Genomic DNA, 17,597 nt, shown 5'->3' with positions numbered 1-17,597 from the left:
AAAAAACATGATATGTGTAAAATTTGAGAAACTACCCAAAATGTTCATGTGGAATATTTGTGTCCGACCTGTGGCAGAGCATGCTGACCATTTATTGGTCTGATCAGCTATAGTCAGACACACTTAACTCCAACATAGTGATGTTATTTTGGTCCTCTTCAAGAACAAAGGACAACAACCAACCAGATTCTTCCTTAAACAAATTAGCAGTATCCCTTAAAGAATTTTTGAACTTTTGAAGGTAACAGAGTATAAAATAGGATCAAGTATTAAACAACTGTTTACTTCCTGTACCACAAAAGAAATGTTTATAAAATAAAGAACCTATATGTATGCTTTAATGAATACTTTAACAATGTTGTAGTAACTCATAAAAATAACTCCCTATTAAATTCTACCAAGAGACAAAAACTCCCAAGGCTGCTTGATGTTCATTCCAGTTCCAACTCAGAGCTACATTTTTAGCAACTCATTCAAGGCCCATATCTTCTGTCAGTAGAATAGATGAAGGAAGAAGAAGCTCAAGGAGGAATAAGCATTTTACATAGCACCTACTAAGTAACAAGCACTGTGGTAAGTGCTTTATAAACTCTCTCCTTTGAATCTGTTATTATCCCTACTTTACACTTGAGGAAACTGAGGCAAACAGAGGCCAAGTAATTTGGCTGAATCATATGCTAGGAAGTATCTCAGGCCAGATTCAAGCCCGGACTCCAGGCCTAGAGAGCTATCCACTCATCCTCTCCAAAAAGTGTATAGTGTTGTAGAAAGTCCCACTCAGACTGAATTCTCAAAGTCTCTGGACAGCTTGAGTTCACTGAATAGCCATCACATCTAGCAACACCCATCTCTCCATGGTTCAGTCATCTCTGTTGAGGGGAAAACAAAACAAAACAAAACAATGAATCTCCTTCAATAGAATGTCAACTCCTTTAGGGAAGGTTTTATTTTCTTCTGGTGGTTTTATTCCTAGCATCTAACACTTATAGCCTTGCAGATAATCTCTACATTACTGATAAAGGCTTCTTGAATTTAATTGAATTTTCCATAGGAAACTCGATCTAGAAATTATCTTAGTAATACAGAGTTCACATTTCTAATTCCAAGTTCTGCTATGGAAGACCTAGTCTATGAATGTAGCCATTGAATCACTTCAACCATTTGGTAAATTCAGTCTAGCAACTGGTCTCACTGTGATTGAGCTCCAATTCCCCATTGAATAGGCCAGCTATTTGACTCACATGATTAAATCAGTTAGTTGTAGTGTCTTATAACCCATAACTTTTTTCTTCTCTTTTCTTTCTTTCTTTCTTTCTTTCTTTCTTTCTTTCTTTCTTTCTTCTTCTTTCTTTCTTTCTTTCTTTCTTTCTTTCTTTCTTTCTTCTTTCTTTCTTTTCTTTCTTTCTTTCTTTCTTTCTTCCTTCCTTTCTTCCTTTCTTCCTTCCTTCCTTCCTTCCTTCTTCCTTCTTCCTTCCTTCCTTCCTTCCTTCCTTCCTTCCTTCCTTCCTTCCTTCCTTCCTTCCTTCCTTCCTTCCTTCCTTCCTTCCTTCCTTCCTTCCCTTTCTTTCTTCCTTTCTTCCTTCTTCCTTTCTTCCTTTCTTCTTTCTTTCCTTTCTTTCTTCCTTTCTTTCTTCCTTTCTTTCCTTCCTTTCTTCCTTTTCTTTCTTCTTTCTTTCTTCCTTTCTTTCTTCTTTCTTTCTTTCTCCTTTACTTGTCTTTCTTTCTCTTCTTTCTTTCTTTCTTTCTTTCTTTCTTCTTTCTTTCTTTCTTTCTTTCTTTTTCTTTCTTTCTTCTTTCTTTTCTTTCTTTCTTTCTTTCTTTCTTTCTTCTTTCTTTCTTTCTTTCTTTCTTTCTTTCTTCTTATAAATTTCATAGTGCAATTCAGTAGAAAGAGCAGACTTTTAGACTTGGATAGTCAGAAAAACTGGGCTAAGTCACTGACTGACCAGCAGTATGTTCTGGGCAATCACCTTCCCCTTTTCTTTTTCTTTTTTTTCTTTTTTCTTTTTCTGGTGATGTCAAAGCTCCTTTAAACTCTAATGAGCTGTAATTCACTTGACAAATCAGTGCTTTAGATCAGGGGTGTGAGAACCAGCCCTACTCAGCTCAGTTGAGGTGTTACTTCCTGGCTCCAATTCTCTCCAAGCTTCCTAACACACCTCCTCTACTTCAGAGCCCACCCCGCACAGGCCTTCCATTTCTTCCTCCACTTTTCCCAACACTTTTTCTTCAAAAATCAGAATTGTTATGCAGTATGGGTCTCTCTCCCCTATGTCTTTGATTGTCACCCTCTAAAACCAGTTATTTGTGTACACATCTCACTTTCCCCTTTACATTATAACTCACGTGGAGGAGCTATCTTTGTACTCTTCTTCCTAGCCTTGTGATCCAAATCTTTGCTCTTACTACTACTAGCAAATGTTTGTAGAACCGAATTGGTAAAGAATAATAATGTTTGTGTAGAATTTTATAAAGATTAGCCCTTTGTTTGACTGAACCTAAAGTGAAAACAGGGATTATATATACACTTGGGGAAATATTTTTCAACAAAATTTTCTAATGTCCATTCAACAAAATGATTAAATGCACACAGGTCAGTGAATGTGTCAGGAGTGGTCAATAAACAGTGACAAAAGATCTTTTGCCTCCTCCGAATAAACACTGCTGCTCCTTCTTCCTATCTTCCTTGATAAACACCATCTGGACTAAGCTTTCAAGGGAGGGACATCTCACTGTGACTAGGTAGTAGTATTAAGTGAATGGTCTCTTAAAGATTTATTTTTGCACTTTTATGAGTGTGTTGACTGGTGAGGTCCTGGGCCCTGCTACCCGACCTCCCAACAAGGGAAGGATGACAAGTTACTTATATTCCTTTATCTCTATACTCTGGTATCCGTGCCTTTTGCTTTGGGGGTAAAGGTTCTGGCTGATGAGATCAGAATAAACCTTGCACAGAAAGATACAGGAACCTAATTGCTTTTGTACTGGACTTAACAAAGGCAATGTCATAGATCTCACTTAAATGCAATGTCACCTCCAAATCACCTTTCCTAAAGAATGTTCCTTTCAGTTTTTCTTTGGCCCTTTGGTGGTTTCTGTGTTTGGGGTTATTCCACCCATCCACCCACCCCACTGCCACACCCACACACAGCATTCCAGGATGCTTTCGTACTACTAGTTTGGACTGATAGCTACAAGTCATAGATCCTAAATCTCTTTCTCAACTTTTGTCTAGTACTGGCTCCAGTTTGTTTGGGTTCATCCTTATGTATGTGGACTTGATTCCCTCCTTACCTTTAGAAAATATAATTTGATTGACTAGATAGGTGACCATAGCTTGGTAACAGAATTTTAGAATTCTGTCCTGTATCTGAAAGAGGACTCTCTTCTACAGTGCTCCACAGGAACCATCATCTATTGCTAGAAAGTGTCTAATGAAAAGAATTAATTCTTTTCCAAATGAGAGAATTATGGAAATTCTACTATTCTATTTTTGGACTTCTCTAGCTGTTAGGGAAATTTCACCCACTGACCCTAATTTTGCTCTTAATCAGAACAAGTCTTATCCCTCTTTCCTCCTTTTAGACACTTGAAGCTAATCTTCTTAGCTTCCCTTGGTTCTTTTTCTCTGAATTGATCCCAGTTTCTTCAACTGATCTTTGCATAGGATGGTCTTCATTTCTCTTTCCATTAATCCAATCCAATCACAATTCTATTTAAATGGGATGTTCAGAACTGAAACCATTGGTGTTCTTGGTGTGATATGATCAGGGCTGAGGACAGTAGAATCATTACCTCCCTATTAATGGCCACTTTCTTTATACTAATGAAATAAAATCAATTCACTTCTTTTCTACTATACCAATTCAACTCAGATTCCCACTTAGATTCCCAGATCTTTTTCTCATAAATGTACTGTGCAATGTAATGACACTGATTTTCTTGTACCTGAAGTAAGATGCCACATCTCCTGAGACAGCATTTTCACTGGCTGTCCCTCATCCATGCATCCCTCTTCATCTTCCTTTCCATCTCTTCTGTCAATTCCCAGCTAACCTTTCACTCTCTACAAGAAGACTTTCTCCATTCTCTCAATCCTAGTGCCTCTCCTCACCCCAGATAATCTCCAATTTATTTTGTATATATCTTATTTGTGCATACTTGCTTGCATGTTGTCCCCTCCATTTTAAACTGTGACCTCCTTAAGCACAAGGATGATTATTTTTTGTCTTTCTTTGTATCCCCAGCACTTAGCACAGTATTTGGTGCAAAATAAGTGTTTAATAAATACTTGCTGAGTAACTGACAAACTGGCTATGTGTTCCTCATTCTGTATTTCTGGAGTTGATGTTCTGTACTCAAGTGTGGGACTGTACATCTTTATTAGGTTTTAGTTATTAAAATTATTTATAACATGACCCATCAGTTTAACTGATTGAAATTATTTTTGGATTCTGATTTTGATGTGCAATATTTAGCTAGTTTTCTCAGTCTTACACTATCCACAGTTGGTTCAAGATATCATTTGTGCCATCATTCAAGTTATTGGTAAAAAATATTGAACACAACAGGGTAAAGCCCAGTGTCATTTCATCAGAGACCTTCCTCTAGGTTAATATCATCCATTAACAACTGATTTTGATTCAGTTCAAACATGAATATTTGAGATTTTTTAAAAATTAAGAAAAGAACAAAACATAACAAAAATTATTTTGTTTTTGTCACTGTTTTCCTTTCCAAAAAGAATTTGGATAAAGTCATTCAACCAGTTTAAAGTCCATACATTTTGACCGATATCAAATGGATCCCAGCTATAAAGCATCCCCTCCCAACGAATTAGTCAGTAACCTTATCAAAAAAGGAAATGAGGTTAATCTGGCATGACTTATTCTTGATGAACTCATGCTTGTTCTTAGTGGTCTCCACTTCCCTTTCTAACAAACCATCCCCATAAGAATACAGAAGAGAATTCATTCTTGAAGAATGAATTTTCTTCTCTTTTTTTGAAAATCAAAGTGAAATTTGGCCATTGTCGGTATAAGTCCACTGGATTTTCCTTGAACAAGATCTCCCTATCTCTTCACTCTGGGGATTTTTGTTGACTGTCCCTTGTTTCTAGAATTTTTTCCTTATTCATCTTTAAATCCCAGCTTCCCTGGCTTCTTTCAAGTCTCAACTAATATATATTGACAGATTGTTTGATTATTGGAGTAATTCTCTTATTCCTCCAAGTTTTTCAAACATGATGGACGGTGACTCAGTACTCATACTCAGCCTGTTTCAGTAACTTGGAATACAACTTGTCCAATATATCTGGGCCTGGAAATGCTCTCTTATCATCTTCTCACTTATCTTGGGCTTCAATTGTTAATTTTTTCCCTCTCGTATTTCCTAGACTGAAGTTTTCCCTTGGAAAAAAAAGTAGGAGCAGCCAAGCTGCCCTGCCCTGCCAAGTGTACAGCCAAATACAGCGTAGCTGTTGTTCAAGTCAGCCCCTTATTTCAGAGTCCAGCTTCCCTACTGAGGCAACCACCTTAGGTCAGGCAGGTGCCTGGCATCTTGTCAAACTCAACTTTGGGCAGACTGGTACCATTCCAAGTTCCTGGTCTTCTGGCAGATCATTCTTCAAGCAGGTTGTTGGAGTCTCATAAGGCTTTGTGTTCAGATCATTCTAGTGTAGTCTTTCAAACTTCTGAAGTTCATAAGATTGCAATGATTTCCAATTTTGATTCACCTAAGAAAAGTAGAAAAATAGACTCAGCAGAGACAAAAGCAACAGCAGCAGAGTCATGTGATTATGGGCTCATGGCCTAGGTGGGAAAATAAAAGCCTGAGTTCTCTTTATTTATTCAGAGATTTACAACATATCTCCCTTTGGTTACTTCAAGAAAAGAGAGGTCAAGTTGGCTGTTTAAAAGCACATCCAGTTAAGGCCCAGCATCCTAGCAAAAAGGCTCCTCTTTAGTATAAGATTATAAGTGGACAGGACAGGCAAAAGCATAATGACAATCCTTTGTTATATGCTCAGTTACCACTTATTGTATAATATATAGCATCCTAGGATACCCTTCTCCCATCCCCACACTGTTAGGGTATATCAAGATCCCTGTGGGCTACATATTGGCTTAGTTATTACCTATGCTTTACTGTATTTTTACTTATTTTGTTAAGTATTTTTCTCCAATATATTTTAATCTGATTCAGGCGGAAATGTTGTGGGCCCCATATGGCCCAAGGTTTTTTCTTCCTAAGAAGACAGCCACTCAAGGTTCAAGGTAATTTGTGAGTTAGTACCCTTAAATTATAGCTAACTAGTAGCCACAGATGTGTTTACCATTAATAGCCAAAAAAAATGTAATTATCTCAGAGCAAAGCTATTTACTGAAATGACATAAGGAAAAGTAGCAATAAGACATCTTCTCCATAAATATGGGGGATATTGTTCCAGAAATACAACTATCATCAGGGAATAAGGGGGAGTCAGGTGTAGGGAATACATGTGGTCAAGGCTCATACCTGGAGAGGTAGTTCAACTACATAAAAAGTAGGACAACTCATTCCATTAATGCTAGAGAACTAGTGTTGTGTCTTTATGTTAATCCCCCTGCTTGCTCTTATGGCTTCTATTCCATGTATCATGTATGATTTGGCTATGATTTCAACTATTGGCTTAACTGAAATCCTTTATAATGGTACTGCTGTACTCTCTTACAAAAAGCTAGAGCTTTTCTGCCTTTTAGTTTTAAGTGGCTCACTTTCCCACATGAACTGTCTTTTTCCTTTTCTGAGGACCAGGATACAGCAGGAAAGCTGAAATTCTTGAAATAAAAACCCTGCAGTTCCCCTTGAGGCAATTCTCAAAATTGGTTCTGCCCCAGAAATCTCCTTACTCTTTTAGAAGTCTTGTTTCTAGTTATACTATTTAGGAAATCCAGAATACCATCTTCTCGACCTAAAATGTTGATCTTCAGAAGACTGTGTGCAAGCACATGTTAACAATAGCCTTGTGATTCTGCTGCAAGTAGACATTACTGCTTCTGGTTGGTGAGGAGAGATATCCCTCCCTTCATCCCCCCAAACCTTGCTTCTCTCTGGTAGAGGTGCAAAAGAGAAGATGAATATCTTGAATAGCTTAGAGAATCTTCCAGAGCTGAGTCTCAGAAGAGTGGGACCAGTTTATCTTAACAGATAATAAGTAGTATGAGTGATCCTCAACCATCTAATCACTAGGAAGACTCTATGTCCCATTACTTACCTTCATCCAATAATTAATGGAAGGAATTTCTCCATTTTGATGGATATATACATGTACATACATACATATATATGTGTATATAAGCACACACATTATATATACATATATAAATATACACATGTAAATACAAAGAAATCATCAACCAACATATATACATGTTGGGAAGCAGTCACTTCCTACAAGGTTCCCAACATTTTTTACGTCACAACTAGTTCCCCTTTGTGATTCAGAATAATTTCTAACATGCATATATGTTGGTTGATGATTTCTTTGTATTTACATATTCATTCTTTTATGAAATTCCTTCTTTTCTTTCTGGTTGGAATAGTTGGTATTATCAGAAATTAAGAGCATTCGATTCCTTTTGAGCTAATTTCTCATATAAAATTTTAGTCTACTGCTATAATTTTCCTGAATACTTTGAATGAATGTTAGCTTATTCTTGGATTTCCCCTTTTTTCTTTGATGAACTCTAAGTTGAAGCAGTCACTTCCCACAGGGTTCCCATCATTTTTTATGTCACAATTAGTTCCCCTTTGTGATTCAGAATAATTTCTAAAAAGATAGTTGCCTACATCACTTTGTTTTTTAATGAATTAAATCCTCATCAAGGAGAAGTCAGAATCTGTAAGCTACTCTGCTTTTACAAAGATATCCAGCAGGAGTATTCCTTAATTGTCAAAGTCCTCTATCACTAAAAGTCTCTATTACTATTACTGTTATAGTATCCTTATATGTGATCTGTTTCTGGAACTCATTATCCATTTCCTCTTTCTGTCTGGGTGGGCTGCAATGTAATCACACTTTATTTTTGCTTCTATTTTTTCCATCCACTAGTTCTCATTCAAAAACTCTCTACTAGTTTCCCTTTTTTGGTCAGAGTTTTTTTCATAGAAATAAAACTTGGTGATACACAATCTTATTTGAACCATTTGAACCTTTATTATGAATCCTTCATCTCTAAAATGACACCAAGGCCCTTCCATTCTTATATTCCAGCTTTTTCTGACTCTAAATCAAACACCCTACCCATGATACCATGTTGCCTCTCTGACCCATTTGCCTATCCTTTTCTTTGAATTCTTCATGATCTGTGAATACTGCTTCCTTTTTGAGATGCTCAATTATGATCCATTTCATAATATATTCTAGAAGTTTGCCAGAAACTGAAGTCGGTTTACTTAGCTATAATATGAAAACTCCATTCAATCAATCGTCAAACATTTTAAAAAGTGCCTATTCCATAATGACACAGTGGTAGGTAATAAAAACATAAAGGGAAAAAACAGCATCTGCCTTCAAGGAGCTTACATTTTTCTTAGTTGGAGGAGTGAATATACAACATCCACTGGGATAAGTAAAAGCAAACTATATGTGTAAGGATAGGGTTCCATGGAATAATCAGTCAAATCCATTTATAGTAGATTGTACCCTATTTATATATCTTAATGAATTGAGGACATATCTCAAAAAAAACCCTCAAAGACTTTAGACTAAGTGAAAAAACTAAGTTGGATCAACTGGAATCACATGGCATAGGAAGCATATTTGCATTGACTGAGGATACTTGGTCACACCCTAGGGGATCAACTTTAAATACCAAGCCATCATAAATCTGAGAAACTGGAATGATCTTAAGTGAAAAGAAAGAATTCTAGTAAAACCCCTGAGGGAGAAAAGTGAAAATTACCTTTTTTCCCACATATGTTCTCTAAATTTGAACCTACCTTTTCCTGGGCTTTCTGCATATTTGTGGGAGACTCTTTTGTTTATTTGAAAGTTGGAATTGTTGCCTCAGCGCAATATCAAATAATATGAAGTAATTTTAAGAGGGACTGGACTAGTGAACAAGATAAGAACTTCATGTAGTCGTGTAGCAGGAGATATCTCAACTATGCTTTGAAGGAAAATGGGATCCTGAGACATGCAAGTGAGGGGGAAGCAATTCCTAGACACTGAGGAGCATGGAGGCAGAAGATGGAATGTCATGAATGGAGAACAGCCAGTTTGACTGCAAGGAAAAGTGAACAAAGTGTATTAAATTGAAATAAGATCAAGAAGGTGGGTGATGATCCGACTGATGATGACCTCTTTGTCTTTGGTTAGACTCACTCTTTTGCCAAAACATGTTTACCTTGGTAGATCCTGCTTTACATGGGCATAGCCTTTGAGATCTCATGTTGTCATAGAAAACTTTGAAGTAGTTGATATTTGTCACTGGAAAAATCTACAAAGCCCATAATCTCTGCAGGTCAGGCAAATGTTTCTATCATCCTCCATATTTGCTGTTCAGTATACATGTACAACTTTGCTCATCTCTTCTAATTATTTACTGAGTGAGGTGGGGAAGGAGAGGAAAGGAATCTTAAGCCAAAAATGTCTTGGCATTTTCTTATGTGATTGAGCAAGTTAATTCATTTTTGTCCTTGAGTTTCTTCTTTTGTGAAATAATTTGTAAGACTAGGACACCTCCAAGATCTCTTTCAGCTCTAAATTTATAAAGGGACATTTTAGAGAATTGCCGAGGGACCTTAGAAGGTTAATTGACCAGGATCATACAGCTAGTAGATGTTAGAACCTGGACTTGAATCCTGGTGCTCCTAATTCCCAGGATAGGGGTTCTCTGTCTTCTATCAATTATTATAATTATTATTAGCACTAGGATGATCCTTAGAGGTTGCCTATTTAAATCTTTATTTGGCTTATAAGCAAACTGAGGCCCAGAAAGTGACTTGTTCACTGATTGAGCAGAATTAGTCAGTGGTCCAATTGGGAGTTTAATATGGGTCTCTTGTAACAGTCTCCTTTTAAATTTGATCAAAGGCTGTTTGCTTTGTGGGTGGTAGAAGGATGGAGATTTGGAGAATAGAAGGTGCTATACAAAAGGACTATAAAATAGTAATTACTCTTCAACTCACCGTTCTTTCCCAGCTTCAAATATCCTCAATTAGCCTCCAATTCATTAAGAATGGGTTCCTAAATCACTCAAACCCAAGAAAACATGGAAACTAAGGGCTCAGAACAGGAAGGGGTGGAGTGGGGCGAACCTGTACTTTACTTTATTGGGTTGGAGACCTCTTTTCACTCGCTAATCCAGTGTAGTAAACTACACATTTGGATCCTTTTCTCACTTTTAAAAGTTGTTTTTTTTTTTGTTTTGTTTTTTTTTAAATTATACTGTTTCCCTAACTAGTAGTTAGGTGGTACAGTGGATAGAATACCTCATCAGGAGACAGGAAGAATTCAAATCTGCCCTTAGACACTTACTGAGTAAGCTTGGGTAAGTAGCTGTATGATCCTGGTCAATTAACCTTCTAAGGTCCCTAGGCAATTCTCTAAAATGTCCCTTTATAACCCAAATCGTCTGTTTCCTCATCTGTAAAATGGGGATGAAAATAGCACCTACTTCCCAAGGTAAAGAGTCAAATACAATGTAAAAAGTTTAGCATAATGCCTGACACTTAGTAAATGCTATTAAAAATATTAGCTATTAGTAACAATCAGAGACCAGAACTGGCCACTCCTTGCTGCAAGTTTTCTGAATAATTCAGGCTTGTTCTTACCTAAAGTGCTGTTCATTCATACTGAATCATTCTGATGGAACAGTCAATGTTAAGTGTCAGTATTTCTCAGCCAAGGATCTCTCCCTGATAATTTCTTAATTAGTGTCATTACAATTACTAATGGGGATCCCAGCATGTTTCTATATGTTCCTAGTCAAGAAATGCTTAAAGATCTTCATTCTCAGGTTTTCCTGTACAACCTTAGGCTGCGTAAGAGTCATTAAAAAAATATGAGTTTCCATCTTTTCTCTGTCTTGTCAAATCTTCGCTTCTCTGTCCTATTAATGATCTTTATTTCTTGACTCTATTCATCTGGAGTCTGCTTCTGGTATAATTCTTTTTATTTCCTCTTTAAAAAATTCTTAAATTGGCCAACACCCAAGTAGCACCACCAGCTCTACCACCTATGATTCAGAGTAGACCTTACTAGAGACCTCATGACTGCATCATTTGGATAGCCTGATGCTTCCAGGATTATTGATGTGATAAAGCAAAGTACTGCCTCATCACCAGGTGAGATAACCCTGCCAACAGAGGATGAGTTCTGGCAAGACCTGCTGAGTTGGAAGAGTTTCCAGTTTGGGCTCCAATGGACTATGTATGCATCTTTGGTCTGAAGAGCAGCTTGGCTACACTTGAGGAAGTTCATCACCAGAAAACTGACATAACTTTTTTGGTCCAAGATATTATCTAGATAAAGCAAGGATTTTTAACCTGAAGTCCATAGACCTCCAAAAACTCCAATGGGTAGACAATTTTTTTGGATAACTATTTCAATATAACTGGTTTCCTCTGTAATCCTATATATTTTATTTCATCCATTTAAGAACATCTTTCCTTCCACTGCTGTAGATTGGAGACTCTTGCAGCTTACCTCATTTTTGTTTTGGGGATCCCTTACTAGTCTGATCATGTTACATGGTACATAGTCTTGTCTACCCTGGTTATTTTATAGATGAGGAAACTATATTCCAGATAAGGCCTGAATGGTAAAGTGACTTAAGTCGATTGAGGTCACAGCTGGCTAATGGATGAACAAGGACTAGAATTAAAATCTCCAAATGCCAGCCCCATATTCTTCCTACCACACCACCCAACATGTCACACCACTTAAAAATACCAGACGTGGAAACAAAGGGAAGCATTGTGTTCTGTGAACCTAGGGCAGAATTGATCACATTCTTTCAAGCGTGAGAAATGCTATATTGGATAAACCAGACATGCTCATGGACCTCTGGATTAAGGGAAATTGGACCCATCTTGAGAAAGTGTGTAGTTGCTTTGACCAGCTGGAGAGAATGGTTGCCACATTAATGTGCCCTGAATTCCTGTCCACCTCTAAAGAAAAGCACTCCACACATCAGATTAGCAGAGGAGCTCCAGAAAGGCTAAAAAACCCAAATAACGTTTATAGGGATGTAGGATTTAATCTTGGAGTTATTTGGAAAACAACAGGACACAGTATAAACAGAGGGGAAAAGAACAGAAAGCCTTTGAGCGGGACTGTAGGTTAAAACCAAAGTCCTGGCTCCCAGTATAAAACCTACTGTCTCACCAGGGCCACACCTTGAACTTCCCTTTAAAAAGGGGCCGTAATTGCTTTTTCAAGGTGGAGCAAAAGACTGAGCCTTTGTACACTAGCATTACTTTCACTTAGGCCAGAAGATGAAGGTGGCTCCCTTATTGGATTGTTCTGTGCAGTGGTGACCTCTGAAAAGTAGAAGGAAGCAGAGAAAAAAGTCTCGTGGGATAGCATAAAGTCCTGGTGGGGATCCTTGAGGTTTTCTTTCATTTGCTTGGGGTGCCCAGATCTTGCAAAATGTGAATGTTGAATTCATTGCAACATGTTGCTTTATCAGAGTATGCTCTGATCATTTATTTCACTGCTGATTTTATCTTATCATGGATTTCTTTCCCAAGGTGGTTCTAAGAATTTTATGTCCACAATCTTTACCTTTCTTTTCTCATGCCAATATTCCATGTTTCTCAAGTATACGTTAGATGTGGAAAAAGTTTTATATGGCATAGTTTGTGAGTTTGGCACCCCTCCCTTGCCTATAGCAAATTCCTCATGTTTTGATAGAATATCTGAGTCTATATGAATTCCCTTTGCACATATTGAGTTGAAGAGCACCATTCTAATCACCAAACATCAACCATCCAAACATTCAAAAAACTGACTTGCTTTTAACTTTTATCTTATAACCTTACTTATAGTTTCTGCTCCTTAATTAAGTCTTAAATAGATCTAAGATCCTGAATTCTAAAAGTCCTGAGTAGATTTGGGTTTATTAGTGCTATTTTGGAGAAGTGAGCATGGTAAAGTGAAGAGAGTGACTGCTTCCAAGTCAGGAAGACCTGAGTTCTAGTGCTTTACACTTTTTGATGATTCCCAATTCAATTAACTTCTCAATGATCCCAGCAACTCTATAGTCATAAGCTGTAGAATTGTTGATTCTGTATTAGTAGGGGAAATAAAGTTTTCTCCCTGGAACACCCAAAAACACAGGTATCAAGAAAATTGCATTGGGTCCACAGTGTTCCCAGGATTAAAATATAATTGGGTTATATTACACAAAGTAAATAAAAATACAATAAAACATAGATATTAAATTTTAAGACTAAGGTAGCATGCGGTCTGCAGGGATTTTTGTGTATAGGTTAATGGTTCACATTTCTGTTAATGAAATAGCAGATCCATACTAAATAAATAAATAAATGTCTAATCTTCAGGTCAAAAGATGAGAAACACAAATCTGCCTACTTATTTAGGCTATCACTTGAAAAACATTTCTAATTATCTTCTTAAAAATTAAATAAAAAAAAACAATCAGCAAACAGTATGTATGAACTTTACACTGTTAGTCTATGTTATATATCATGCTAGATTCTAGGGACAGAAATGTAAAAAATGAAGAAATTCTGACTAGGGAGATAAAAGTCATATAGCTCCAGGTAGCCAGACAAGGGAGCTTTGGCCCAGGGCTAGGCAAGATATAAAGATTGTGAATTGAGTAGGAGGCAGTTGGGTGGCACAATGGATAGAGTATTGGACCTACAGCCAAGAAGACTCTTCCTGATTTAAAATCTAAAATCAGACACAATAGTTGTGTGACCCTGGGCAAGTCACTTAATCTCTTTGCTTCAATTTCCTTATCTATAAAATGGGCATGATAATAGTACCTATTTCCTAGGGTTATTTTAAAACCAAAAGAGATAATTATAAACTACTTAGCACGGTACCTGGTACAAAATAGGTACTATTTAAAGGTTAGCTACTATTATTTATTGGAACCGAGGGCTTTGTCATGGCCTTTCCAGTTCTAATGGTAATATTGATTTGAAGGTGGTAAGGGTGGAGGGAAACAAGTAGGCCGGAGGTCAGGTGGCAAGATGATGTCATGGCCAATTCCAGTGGGGAGGTCTGTTTCTATTTGATAATCTTATTTCTTAGTACTTGGTGGCAATTATCCTGTCATTTTGAAAAATCTTTAAAAACTATATGAATGAGACTTGTAATTGTTGTTATTGTTACAATTTTCATGTCCCCTCATATCAGAATTATCTTTTAAAAATATTCTAATAATGGAGTGATCTGTACGTACATATATCTTTTTGGTGCTCCATGTAGGTGAAAATTATAATACCATTGATCAAGATCATTTCTCCATTATCTATTTATGATCTTTTTTCATACTGGCAAATGAAAACTTTTTTGGAATCAAATCTAACTCTATGAGTCTTTTCCATAGGTTATTTATTATCATAGCTCACCTATTCTTAATATAGCCAAAGTCTAGAAGTGAGCAAGAAAAGGCTTCTGATTTATTAAAAAAAAAAAAATGCTCACAGTACGTGCCCCTCAAACTCAGTTACATCCATCCCCAGGCTACACAATTCTAACAAGCTTGTTTCCCTGGTTTCCAAGACCACAGCAGATTAGAAGCAGCAGATTAATAGTGGGGAGGGGCTTTTGGAGGTAGGCATGGAGACTGCAGCCAGCCAGGGACAGCTTGGACAACCTGACCTTAATCAATCAAAGGGGATCCCTTGGAAGACTGACATCTTTTGTTTTAAATAACAAAAACAAAAGACATCTCTAGAACTCAAAAAGCATAGTAGACATGCACCATTTAATGTAGGGGCAAGAAGTTCCTTGAAAAGCATCATTCTATTGTTGTTTAATTGTTTTCAGTCATGCTCAGCTCTTTGTAATTTCATTTAGAGGTTCTTTGTAGAAATACTGGAGTGGTTTGCCATTTCCTTCTCTAACTCATTTTATAGATGAGGAAACTGAGGCAAACAAGCTTAAGCGATTTGTTCAGGGAACACAGCTAATAAGTAGGCTAAATTGAATTTTCCTGATTTCAAGTCCAGTGCTCTATCCCCTTCATCATCTAACTGCCCTATATTGAAATTATAGTCCCTCCTCCCCACAAATCAATTACTAAGGTGTATAGTTAAAATTTTGAATTAGTCTAAGGGGCACCTTCACAAAGAAAACTGGAAGTCCTGGAAACATTAAAGCTTTCCATTTTGGTGAACACACACACAAAAATTCTGTCATTTAAAGGGTTAAGATTAAGCCAAATAAATGAGCCTTACCTTGCTAGTAATTTGTTTTGACTTCTTTGGCATTGGGTTCATAGTTGGTGGTTGTCTGAAACTGAAGCACAAAGGTTAGGTGGCAGATTGTTGTCCTGTGAATTCTATTATATATTATGAGGTTTTCTTTTTCTCTCTTCCTCTCTCTCTCTCTCTCTCTCTCTCTCTCTCTCTCTCTCTCTCTCTCTCTCTCTCTCTCTCTCTCTCTCTTTCTCTCTCTCTTTCTTTCTTTTTTTCTTTCTTTCTTTCTTTCTTTCTTTCTTTCTTTCTTTCTTTCTTTCTTTCTTTCTTTCTTTCTTTCTTTCTTTCTTTCTTTCTTTCTTTCTTTCTTTCTTTCTTTCTTTCTTTCTTTCTTTCTTTCTTTCTTTCTTTCTTTCTTTCTTTCTTTCTTGCTTGCTTTCTTTCTTTCTTGCTTTCTTTCTTTCTTGCTTTCTTTCTTGCTTTCTTTCTTCCTCTCTTTCTTTCTTCCACTCTTTCTTTCTTTCTTTTTTCTTTTTTTCTTTCTTCCTCTCTTTCTTCCTTCCACTCTTTCTTTCTTCCTCCCTTCCTTCCCCCCTCTCTTTCTTTCTCTTTTCTTCTTCTGAATTGATTTTCCTCCTCCTTTTTATTATTTGTCATAAGCTCTGAGAGCATTGTCTGCTCTCAGAGAAAAGGGGAGGAGATAGAATGAGAAATACAGATGACATTAAAAACCAAAAGATATTAAAAATTATTATTTAAAAGAAGAAATTTAGAGAGTTTTTGCATAAAAGACATCTGAAGGAAAGAGGTTAGGGTAAGAAAAAGGATAGAGATCTAGGAGTTAGACCTTTGAGGAAGATGAAGCTTTAAGAAATGAGGAATTAAGTGATTGCTAACAGTAGGTAGTGTGAGGTGATAGACAGCAAAAAAAGCAGGGGAGAAGGAAGAAGACAATTCTTTTCTGGGGCCTAATCACCTGCTTCATTTGTTGTTGGTTCAAAATCTTGACTTTTTCAATTCTAACTCTCTCTAGTTCTATATTTCTTCTATATAATAAAGGAGTTGGATGAAATTGCCCTTTAAGTTCCTTTCCTGTTATAGATCTATGACTTTAATAATATCTGTGTTATAACTTGAAACTCTTTTTTGGAAATGAGTGACCATTTAATAAGAGCATTTATTTGGAGCTTTAAAGTTTGCCATGTATTTACAAATATTATTTCATTACATATTCATAGCCCTGAGAAGTAGGTGCTATTATTATCTCCATTTCACACAGATAAGGAAACAGAGGCAATCAGATCTAAAATACTTGCTCAGGGTCGTATAGCTGGTAAGTGTCTAAGGCTAGATTTGAATTCCAGCTTTACCACCTAGCCTCCTTTACTATGATACAATGGATAGAGTGCTAGCCCAGGAACTTGGAGAATCTGAGTTAATCCTCTTTGAAAATGAAGGACAAATAATAATACCTAGATCATAGTAGGTGTTCAATAAAGGCTAGTTTCTTACTCTATTGTTTTGGGGATGGAGTTAATCATACAACTGAAAGTTAGAAAGTGAATTTAATGTGTGGCTATTTTTTCTGATCAGGGATATGATGATTTTTTCTTGTCATTTGCTAAAGTCCTAGATGTTTGATTTATTTAATTTGCAGTATGAGCCAATTTTGTAGGGACTGAGCAACAAGTCATATCTTTATACCTTTATAATACCTCAGCTACCCACAGAAGTACATGTCTTGTGCATTTTTCTTGTGTATTTTTGATGAAAGATAGAACCCTTGTTCAACATACCTTGAATATGATTGTTGGGAGTCATTAGAAAGTGTGGACCAGTCAATATTGATTGCAATAGGGTCTTTTATCTGACATGTTCAAGGGAACACCTGGATGCTTAATTGGAGACCCAGTGGGGTTCGTCAAGGAAAGGTTTTATAGTATCTTCCTTCTATACTGGAGTTGCTTACCCATTTCCCTCTCATTATCTGGAGTTGACTGATTCCTTCAAAATGGCATGGGGAACAACAGAAAATAAATATGATTGGGATCAACTTCCAGAGATCCTGTGGCAGAATGATTTTTAGGTTATTCAAGGAGAAAGGAAAGAAGAAGAGAATAAGCATTATATAGCACCTACTTTTTGTGCTAGGCATTATAATTGTTTGTTTGTTTTACAAATATATTCCCATTTGATCTTCACAATTTGAAATT

General features: G+C 36.7%; 1 long non-coding RNA gene across 1 annotated transcript; it reads right to left on the bottom strand.

Annotated features, from left to right (window-relative positions):
• Window positions 1-343: 343 nt before the first annotated feature.
• Window positions 344-15,627, bottom strand: LOC141544615 (uncharacterized). Its single transcript, XR_012482705.1, has 3 exons — window positions 15,424-15,627; window positions 5,534-5,734; window positions 344-869 (listed from the first exon to the last, which is right to left on the bottom strand). It is a non-coding gene; the product is annotated as an uncharacterized LOC141544615 (long non-coding RNA).
• Between the last annotated feature and the right edge of the window lie 1,970 nt (window positions 15,628-17,597).

Source organism: Sminthopsis crassicaudata, chromosome 1 (assembly GCF_048593235.1).
Source record: "Sminthopsis crassicaudata isolate SCR6 chromosome 1, ASM4859323v1, whole genome shotgun sequence".
Lineage (NCBI taxonomy): Eukaryota > Metazoa > Chordata > Mammalia > Dasyuromorphia > Dasyuridae > Sminthopsis > Sminthopsis crassicaudata.
Note: the sequence above shows the minus strand (reverse complement) of the source record. Positions and strands in the feature narration are given on the sequence as shown.